This window comes from Vombatus ursinus, unplaced genomic scaffold, assembly GCF_900497805.2.
Source record: "Vombatus ursinus unplaced genomic scaffold, bare-nosed wombat genome assembly UNPS02014768.1, whole genome shotgun sequence".
NCBI lineage: Eukaryota > Metazoa > Chordata > Mammalia > Diprotodontia > Vombatidae > Vombatus > Vombatus ursinus.
Window position 1 is genome coordinate 19,297,197 of NW_020954546.1, and position 10,602 is coordinate 19,307,798.

The 10,602-nt window shown below is 42.9% G+C and overlaps 1 protein-coding gene across 1 annotated transcript in view; it reads right to left on the bottom strand.

The window, feature by feature from the left end:
* Nucleotides 1-3,580, bottom strand: part of PSPH (phosphoserine phosphatase) — a 20,529-nt gene extending 16,949 nt beyond the window's left edge. The window contains exon 1 of the mRNA XM_027862316.1: nt 3,371-3,580. The gene's annotated coding sequence lies outside the window, so the exon portion shown is untranslated. The remainder of the gene's footprint in view (nt 1-3,370) is intronic.
* Nucleotides 3,581-10,602: the final 7,022 nt, after the last annotated feature.

Consider the following 10,602-nt stretch of genomic DNA (forward strand, 5'->3'; position numbering starts at 1 on the left):
ACAGAGAGGGAGAGAAGAAAAGGGAAAGAGGGGAAGAAAGGGAGGTGGAGAGAGGAAAAGGGAAAGGGGGAGAGAGGGGGGAAAGGAAAAGTTGAGAGGAGTGAAAGAGAAAAAGAAAGAAAAGACAAGGAAAAAAAAAGACAAAGGAAGACAACCCAACAATCAAGTACAACTTTCTAAGCCCAGAGAACCCCTCTCATACATCAGTACTTTAAGGTGAGGGTGGAGTAGGGGACAGTAAGATTATGCTCTGTAGAAGAAAGGGGACAACCCAGGTCAATGGTTAAGATCCACTTTGAGGGACATGGGGAGTGGAAAATTATACAGTTAGAATGGACTCTGGCTCTCTGAATATCTAGAAGTCTCAGGGGAGGAACCTCATGTAGAAAGAGAAGGGAGGTGAGGGTATGGTGTAGACCATAAACCCTCCACACCTTAGTAGAGGGGCCCATGAGTTGCCATGGCCAAAATATTCATGGACTGGTTGGCCAACCCTCGGGTGATAGGACTCTCTAAATTTGAGCCAGACTGGTCAGATGCTGGGCCCATACTCAAAGCCTTTCTGCCAGCTTAGTAGAACTTACCCACAGTTACGCAATGCTGGCATAGCTTTTGAGAACTCCAGGTAGCTTTTATGTCAAGATAAAGCATCAGAGTAGGAGAAGATCACAGAATTTAGAGCTTGAAGGGGCTTCAGAAAGCATCATTGACAGGTGAGTAGAAGACCTATGCCCACATGCATGGAATCTTACAGAATAACAACAATAATAACTGACATTTCCAAAAGGCTTCCAGGTTTACAAAGGAATTATCATGTGGTCCTCTTAATAACCCTGTGACGCAGCTATTATAGGTAGCTCAGGGGAGAAGGTCGGTCAGAATCTGTGATTTCATCAGTTTAAGGAACTTCCAGTATAGAAATTCCCTCCACAATGCAGACAGGCAACTCACCCCATAGTTCAGGAAGATAGGGTCACGGGTTTAGAGCTGGAAAGGACCTTGAAGGTCAACTACTCCAACTCCCCCATTTTACAGATAGGAAAAAGGACGTCTATGGAGCCTAGGCAATTTGCCCAATGTCACACCGATGACAGTCAGTATTCTAATCCAGGACCTTCTACTCCAAACCCAGGGCTCCTTCTACTTGACTTCTCTGCCTGCGAACACTGACAGATTAAGGGACTTGCCTAGGGTCCCGCAGCTGATGTGTGTTCCTGTAAGGTTTTCCTGACTCCAAGGTAAGCTATCTACTGATCACAGACACGGGGTTCCAGCCCAGGTCCGACTGTGCCCACTCTATAACGATGCCTTCCACCTTCACTAGTTTATCTTTACTGAGGCAAGATGGAGAGGGATGGAGGCTCAGCCTGATAAATGATACTCATCTGTAAGAAAACAAGGCACATCGAAAGGGACACCTCCATGCCTACAATCCTGCCCTTCCTTCCTTTGGGCTGAGCAGGAAACCTTCCCTGTATGCGCTGGGCTTGGAGCTCTGAAAACCTGCAAATATCAGTACCTATCTCCCAGAACTGTTCTTAGGATCAAATGAGATATTTGTGAAGCAGTGCGTAAAATTTAAAATGTTATGTGAATGCTCGCTACATTATTATCAACGGCCAAACTTGGAGTAAGGAAGACCTGAGTTCCAATCCTACCCGATGCTCATTTCTGTGAAGTGAGGCAGGTAACTTGATCTCTCTGTGGCTGAGGCAAAAACTTAGGATTTATCTATTCAGTCACAGGTCTGCTTTGGGATCTGCTTCGGTGGAGGGCATTCCCCAAGCTGCAACTAATCATCGAAGAGGTGACTTTAAAGGAGACGGGCTCGGGAGGGTAGACCCCATAGTAATGGTATAATAAATGCTTACTGATTGAGTAATTGATTGTATAATCCAGTAGCTGCTTCAAAAAGCGGCATCAGCAGTTTCCAGGAATAGGCCAGAGGTGAGTGTGCTATAACAGAAATGGCTGAAAACTACAAATCAGAAAACCTAAGCACTCCTGGTGGGTTTGTTTTGTTTTGTTTTTTTTTTCACTCTTGAGCATTTATTTTGAAAGCATACCCAGTGGGGTGGGGGTGGGGGAGAAACATAATGTTTGAATTTTTCTGAATTGAGGAATAGAACCCTCTGAATTACTGGGGTAGTCCTTTGAAAAGCTTCCTGGGTCAAGAACCGGGCAAGAGAATGCAAACTCCTTGAGGGCAGAGACTGTTTTGTGCTTGTATTTTTATTCCTTGGGCACTGTCAATTTTTAGCTAGAGTGAGTATTATATTTAACTGGGAGCTTTAGCGATCTTGGAGCTGCCAAGAGAAGAATACAAAGCAATGCCCCAGGTGTTACCCAACCCCAGCTTAACCGCCCAGAAGTTTTCCAGATGCTCCCAAGGCATTGATGAAACACTCAACCCCCAACAAACACCCTTTCTGTTTTTCCCTAGTTCACAGACAGGTTTATAAATTCATGGCTGAGAGTAACCACTTTGCAGACAAGAAAATGGGCATTATAAAAAGTGACTTTAAGTGACTTTTTCCAGTCATTCACAATGGCTAGTACCAAAGGAAGAATCTGAAGCTAAGTCTTTCAGACGACAAGACCCCATCCCCCCCATCCCCAGTGCCTTTCTGTGTCTCAGTTTGCCTGATGGCTTTGAACTGTACAGGACCACACTCTTTGTTATTATTTTTGGTCCATACCTACAATCTACAGCATTAGGGAGATTAAGTGACTCGTTTGCAGTCACACCACTAATTTCTGTCAGAGGCAGAGCCTAAACTCGGGTCTTACTGACTCCACAGTTAGCCTTCTTTCTCCTGTGAGCTTCTCCCTGTTATCACAATGAAAACATACCCAGGAATTGTAATAAGCACACAAAGTGTTGATCTAATTTCTTCTTTGATCCTTATATAACATTAATCAATCCACAATCCTGCCCCAGACATAAGAAAAAAAAAGAGAGAATAATATCCATTGAATGAATGAATGTTCAACTCCCCTCAGGTGAATTTTTGTACCAATGGATGCAATGGACAGAAATATTTTAAAATGCTAATAGGGTGGAAGGAGAGGGTCCCAGAGTGTTAGCACCAAACTCTAGAGATTTTACACCCCATAGTGGGCTGATGGCTCTTCCACAGAGGATTGCATCATTCATTCATCCTGAAATTAACAGCAGACAGAGTGAGTTAAATCAAGCTGGAGAAATCAACAGATCCACTCACAAACAGAAGAAATCCTGAATGCCCAGACACTGCCCCTCATTCTGGCTCTACAGAATTAAGGGACCCAATTTCAGAGCTAAGTAGATCTGAGGGCATGAGGGCAGCCCAGGATCCTGTAAGAGAACAGTACATGCCTCCAGACTTACAGAGTACAGAAGCCCCTACAGGAATCCTTCAGGCTGCAGAGGAACGAAGGTTCAGTCTGGGCTTCCAGTCACATGCTGGGGATCCGAAGATGACCCTCCTGGGAGAAAGCCGACTTTAATAAATGCTCATTTCAGATCTGCTGAGCAAGCTTGGGGGATTTTTCCATAATGCCTCCCTAAACTAAAGCCTCCAGGACCTCGCTGCTCTGAAACCTGTTCAGAAGAGACCCGTAGCCCCGCCTCCTGGAGGGTGTGGCTGCCTCAGCACCACCCTGCTCTTTCTCCTGTTGGTTGGGGAGGACCAGCAGACTGGGCTGTACAGCATTCTTTTCCCAAAGTCAGAAACAGTACAGGACTGAACGCGGGTTTAGTGACCTAAAGCCAGTGGTGAGAAGGGAAAAAGCTAGCCCACAAGGTGTGTTAGGATTGAGGGGGAGGGGATGCCCCGGAATACAAAGGACTTGCCTCTGATCCTTATGGGTTTCTTCTGCAATTAAGCAAATACTGATTTCACCTGGAGTCCTTTCCTAACTATGTCTTCTCAAAGATCAGGAACTAACCACCCCGAAAGACCAGGTCCTGACTCCAGACTCTGTGAATGGGAAAGCTGCAAGGCCCCTTAAGAACCTTTAGAAGTCACTTGGCGTAACCTCCTCCTCATCGTCTGAAAAACAGAAAGAAGTGCTGTAACTTACCCGGAGAGGACAACTCACTGCCCTGAACTCCTTGAGGGGAGGAGAAAACACTGGGAGAAAGTGTTCAGGAAATAATAATAAAATAACGGGTAGCATTTATACGGCACTTTAAAATGCGCAAAGCCACATTTGCAGGTGTTTTCTTATTTGATCCTCCAAACAAGCGATAAGGCAGGTGCTATCACAGTCAGATCAAGGCAACAAGCATTTATTAAGTGCCTACTATGTGCCAGGCACTGTGCTAAGCTCAGGAGATACGGAGAAGGGCAAAAGCCTGTTCCTGCCCTCAGGGAGCTCCCAGTCTAACAGGGGACACAACTATTACCTACAAACAAGATAAAGACAGTGTGAACTCCAAACCCCACGAACCCCAGTTTAATTATTCTAAGAAGGAAACAAATGAAATTAGGGTGCATGTGTCCATGATTTAATTTCTCTCAAGCTGGCTTGACACCCACTGCGTGGGAGTTCAGTCCAAAACTGGGCCCCCCTAAGGGGGCAGGTTTCAGAACTGGCTTGGTTTGGGACTTTGGGGTACAGTGTTACATACCCCTTTCGGCAGGGTCTCATATCCACCCACCATCATTCCAGACCACTCCCAGCCTTCATCTATCTGGACTGTAGTATCAATCTCCACCCAAGCCTGAGTAGGATAAAATCAATTCAAGTTTGGGTTGGGTTTGACCAAGATAGGAAGATTCAATGCAATTTCGTTATCAGAGATGTCCTTCTGAACAACTTTGAACCAAAGGCTGGCAAGGTGGAGTCTCCAAAACATAGATTACCAAGAGAAATCATTTTTCACAACAGGATAAATTATGGGTCATCTCAAAGGATTTTTTTTTTTTTGTTGGGGTTAAGTGACTTGCCTAGGGTCACATAACTAATAAGTATCAAATGTCTGAGGCTAGATTTGAACTCAGGTTCTCCTGACTCCAGGGCCGTGCTCTACCCACTGGGCCACCTAGCTGTCCCTAGGAAGAGGGCTAAGATCAAGGAGGACTGGGGAAGGCTTCTTTCAGAAGGTGAGATTTTTAGCTGGGACTTGAAGGAAGCCAGGGAATCCAGGAGGCAGAGATGAGGAGGATGTGTATTCGAGGCACGGGGACAGCCAGAGAAACTACCCAGAGCCAGGAGATGGAGTTTCATTTACAGATGAGGAAAGGTTACACAGGGAGTCAATGTCTAAGGCAAGAATTTCAACGCAGGTCTTCCCGACTCCAAGCCCATCATTATCCACTGTGCCACCTAGGGGCCTATGGAAAGAGCGACTACCACATTAAGTAAGCTGCCTGACGATCACGGAGCAAATCCAGGTCCCCAAAGAGATATCCATATCCACAATTGGAGATGTGGGCCATGTACCCATTAGTGATTTGCAGAGACTACCAATTTTTAACTGGAGGAGAGGACAGACTCGGTAAACTCAAAGTGCTTAAAAGATCATAATGTAGAGATAATAAGTGGTACTGGCAGGATTTGAACTGAGATCTCATACTCTTCCCATGAGGCCCGCATGTTTTTCAATTCCTTACCGAACTATAAAGGATGAAGCCTTTGACTACATGTCCCTGGGGAAGGGATGGGCTTGCCACGGACACCGCAGCAATTGTGGATATGGATATCTCTTTGGGGACCTGGATTTGCTCCATTCACTCCTCTTGCTCTTGTGTGTCACGGGTAGTGGTGAGAGTACCAAGAGATACAGTGTCTTCTGGAGAAAGCTAGATTCCACTGAACACCAGTAATGGAAGGAATGTAAAACTGAGAGATCTTGGCTGTAGAAGTGTTTGTTAACAGTGGTTCCAACTGTAACTCAGTGAGCCTACGAACCTTGGGGGGAAGGATGGGTAGTTTGGCACTGGGGTGAAAGAAGGAGGAGGGGAGGAAGGCTGGCACCCAACCAGGTCAGCACTCAACGGCAAAGCCCTAGTGATCCCATGTTATTTTCAACTTTGGCAGGCAGGTGTACAAGAAGAATCCAGAGCTAAGCAAAGAGAGATCAGCAATGGACTTGGGTCCCTCTGTTGGGAGAGCTTGCTCATTCACATGGCCCTGATCAGGGAACCTCCTCAACCATCTGAGATACCAGCTGGGTGACAGTAAAAAGCTAAGTGAATTTGAAGCCGTTTGTGTGTTAACAAACCCATTCACAAAGGTTGTTATGAGAAGAATGTTATAGTAGGTACCAAATGTTCTATGGCATGTTGAAACCACGGTGAGTCTAAAGATTTATTTGGGGAAAACAAGGAAATTACAGATATTTTAAAAATTCACTTTATTATGAATGAATAGAAACGAGATCCACTACATTATTATTTGTAGTTTCCAGATATTTAATAAGTGGCTGAAATGGTAAAGATGGGCTTCTGAAAATAACACTTTTTCCATGAACTTGTCATTTGTTGACCGATAAGCCAGCCCCAGGTCATACATCCATCCAGCACCGGCTGTGGGGAGAAGCAGAGGAAGTGGTAGATGCTGTTTAGACAGGGCTTGTAGCACAGAATGTGTTGTCAAGGAAGAAACTTTTCCTGATGGATGTGATAGCCTCACCGCCAGTTGAGGCCCCAGGCGGTCCTTAGGTGTGCGCTAGGAAGGTGCCTCCTCCTGGTGCTGATCAGAATAGGCCCCTCGGTCTAGAAAGTGACCTGAGAGCTGTCATTTGAGAGGTGAGGAAACTGTGGCCTTGGATTCTGATCCGTGGCTCGGCAGTGAGTCACCAACTCGTGCCTAAGACGTTTCTGAGGCGGGCAAAGGCTTGTCTGAAGGCAAGGCCCAGCGTGGACTACATGAAGGTTCCATGTGAGCAGTAATCGAACGAATGGAGAAGTAAATGTACCGGAATAAACATGATATTAAAAATATAAATCAAAGAAATTTACCAACTCACGTTTTGGCTAAGGGTGCTGAAACATTCTGCAGAGTGACTATCACATATCATATCAGTTCCTTGGTTTATAAATTGTGGAACAGCAAGATGCCATCTATCAAATTCAGCATCACGTGTCTCGTTCTGAAAGCAAAACTAGTACATAAAAATGTGAATTTTAAAAAATCAAGACTTCAGGAGGTAATTGCAAAGGTGACAAAAGAGTCTTCACTTTATTAGACGATGGAATAGAACAAAAGAATAACTTTAAAACATTAAATTCCTTTCATTTGTTTTAAAAATTAACTTACAAAAATACAATTTACGCTGAATTTCTCAGCAGCAAATCGATCATGTATTCAACTGTGTGGGATCTGTTCTCTTCCCAGATGAATATTCTGATGAGACAGCTCCAGGAGTCTGTCCAACTACCTGTCAACGTCTAGAAAACGAGCATTCTCTGCATCCCTTTGGAACATTTTAAAGTGATTGTAACTCTCTTTTACAAGGTTCTTGGATGTTTGGGGCTTGCACTATTTAATGAAGACGCTTTGGAGAACCTTTTCATGTAGATGGAACTCCTTTTCTTCTGGGACTCTGCTCACTAGTCTCTGACAGTGACAAACGCCCTTGGGAAGCACACCTCTCCCCGATTTATGCCTCAGGATCAGGAGGATGTTGAATAAAATTAACTCTCATTTCATCTTGAACTGGGCCCAAGATGAAATAGCACAAGGAGAGTGGGCCGTTTCCAAACGGCCCACTGCTTTTGATGACTCCAAGCTCTCGAAACAAAAACCCATTTTTTTAAAAACACCATTATTCTTCCGATGGTACCATGTGGCTGCAAAGCAGAGACCAACAGAGTCACTGAAGAAATAAAGTTCAAGGTCGACCAAAGAGGGGTAGAGAGAACATGATGAGGGTGAGCTGACTGGGGCATAAAGATATCCAGGGAAGAAACTGCCTAAAAGATATCACCAAGGGGGTGATGAAGGGGGTGAGCTCGTCATATGTCAAGAGTGAAGGGGAACTGATGGACAGCCTGAGTGCTCCCCCCGCATCCAGGCAGAGTTAAGAAATCCAGGAGGAAGCCCTCAACAGCTTGGGTGGACTGGCTCTGTCTTTCAGAAGACATGTTATGGATAGGCTTTCCAAACTAATGAGATCACAGACCAAGGTATCTATCATATAAAAAGGTACTTTTTAGTGCTAAAATTTAAAGGGCTCTGCATACTACTAGATTGTTTTAGTCATAAGGAACTTGGACTTCAGTCTATAAGACCAGCCCAATCTAGAACTACAAGTAGAATCAGTCAGCATAATAACATAATTGTGGCCTAGAGACCATTCTTACCAATCAATCAATCAATCAATCAACATGTATTAAGCACCTACTATGTACCAGGCACTGTGCTAAGAGCTAATTTGCTACCACCAAATACTGGCATTTGGTTTTGAAGTTCTTAATTTTTTAAGGGTACTGTATGTTACACAAAATATTATATCAATAATTTTATTGAGGTCCATAATTTAAATAATTTTAACCTGCTATCCTTTGTGAATAAAAAGAAGGATGATCAAGATGTTGAGGGGTCTTGAAAACATGTCATGAGAAAGACAAGGAACTGCTGATGCTATTTAGGCTAAAGGAAAGAAGACTTGGGGGAGACATGATAGTTTCCTTCAAATCTCGGAAGGGCTGCCATGTTTCCAGTTAGCTTTATTCTTGAATGTTCTGCATCAGGGTGTCAAACTCAGATAAAAACTGGACCACTAAACTGTACATCAGGATCTCTGCCAACCACATACTGACTTGGAAAATGACATGTTGTTACTTATATTCTATTGTTTTTTCATTTATTTTGTTGAATATTTCCCAAATTACATCTTTCCCAGTGACATGGTTCGGGTTGCCATGGGGAAACCCTGAGCAGGCCACGTATTTGACATCTCTGTTCTGGAGCACAGAGCTAAGGCAAATGAGAAGAAGTTGCAAGGGACAGATTTTAGCTCACTAGAAGGAAGATTGAGTCAACAAAGACAAATATTTAAAAACCAGCAATTCCTTGTTATTACTATTTATCAGTGGCATATTAGAGGAGGTCCATACATCAGGTAAATGACCTAAGATGTCTTCAAAATCCAAGATTCTGTTATTAAAATGATAATGCTATTGATCCACTTTCAGCAGGTCATGCTTTTAGAACTGTTTTCTAGTATCTGCAATGAGCTTGTGCTAAAAACAATTTCATTTTGTGGTTGTTTAGAATGAAAAAATACAGTCAGTAACCTGAGGGCCAGCAGAGTCACTCAGGACCTTATTAGTATCACGTTGTATATTATCCATTAACCGAAGGGCTCACAGATATTTTAAAGAATCAAAGGTAACCCATGTTCCTTAGGACTGAGAATTACCCACATTTCAAACATTTTTGCCAACTTTTGGACAAGGGTCATAGACTATGGCCCAAATACTGACACCTTGTAGTGGAAATAAGAAGGGATGGAATCAGCAAGATATTTAGAATGGAGTAGGATGTCTGGGAAGAAACACTGTACCAGGAGGCAGAAGATCTGGGTTCTGGTTGTTTCCGTGTCATCTAGGGTAAGTAATTTAACTTCCCTGCGTCTTTGTTGCCCAGCTATAAAATGTATTATACTATTTTATCTTCTTAAGAGCAAGGGGACAGAATGATCTCTGAGACTCTGGCGATTTGTCTATCCCTGTACTACTTCTATCTGTTCTGTCTTTTCAGTCTAATCAGCCTCCTCTCTTATCGGCCTGGATCGCTGTTAGAAGCCTGGCTTCCAAACCTGGCCTTCCTTTTCCACAATACTTACTTTTTCTCTCTAAGGCCAAGTGTGGGATTGGGAGGATGCAGATTTTCAACCGATTCTTCAAACCCATATAACTAATTTTAGAATATATCCAAAGTTGATGACCAAATTAGAATTTTTCCCTTCTTGAAATATTTTTTTAAATCAACCTAACTTAAGACTTTCCCCCCATAGATTGAAACATTAATGAACCTTCAAACAAGAAGGTTTTTATGATTCCTCAAACTAACTTGAAGATGAAAACTTGTATTTTATTAAGCTCTGCTAATGTATGTGATGATAGGTTAAACATTAAATTTAGAGGTAACTTTCTGCATCTTCTCAACCAACTATTTTCTCTACTTCTTTTCACTGATCTTTTGATATAGAAGAAAGAAAAACTTCCAGAAGTTGAGACCAAAACTCTAATCATGTCTCTACCAGTGACTCATGATTCTAAGCATATCACTTAATCTGCTTCTTCATTTGTAAAATGGGAATAAGACATTGTCCTACCTACCCCACAGGGTTATGTGAATCAAGTCAGATGATGGTTGTGAACATGCATTGAATATAAAATGCTATGGGAATTAATGGATTGTTATTTCAGATTCAAAACATGCTTATTTTCTGAACACATCTCCTAGACTGCAAATATATTTCCTGAACTTTAGGTGCTAGAAATGGATGTACTGAAGGACCTATTGCCAACTGGATTTCTCCAGTCCTGGCGCCTGAATTCCTACATTATTAATAGAATCATTTCAGATACTTTGAAATGTATTTTAAATTCTAATATGTTGAGTAATATATTTATGGCCAATATTGGCAAAGTACATTTGCTA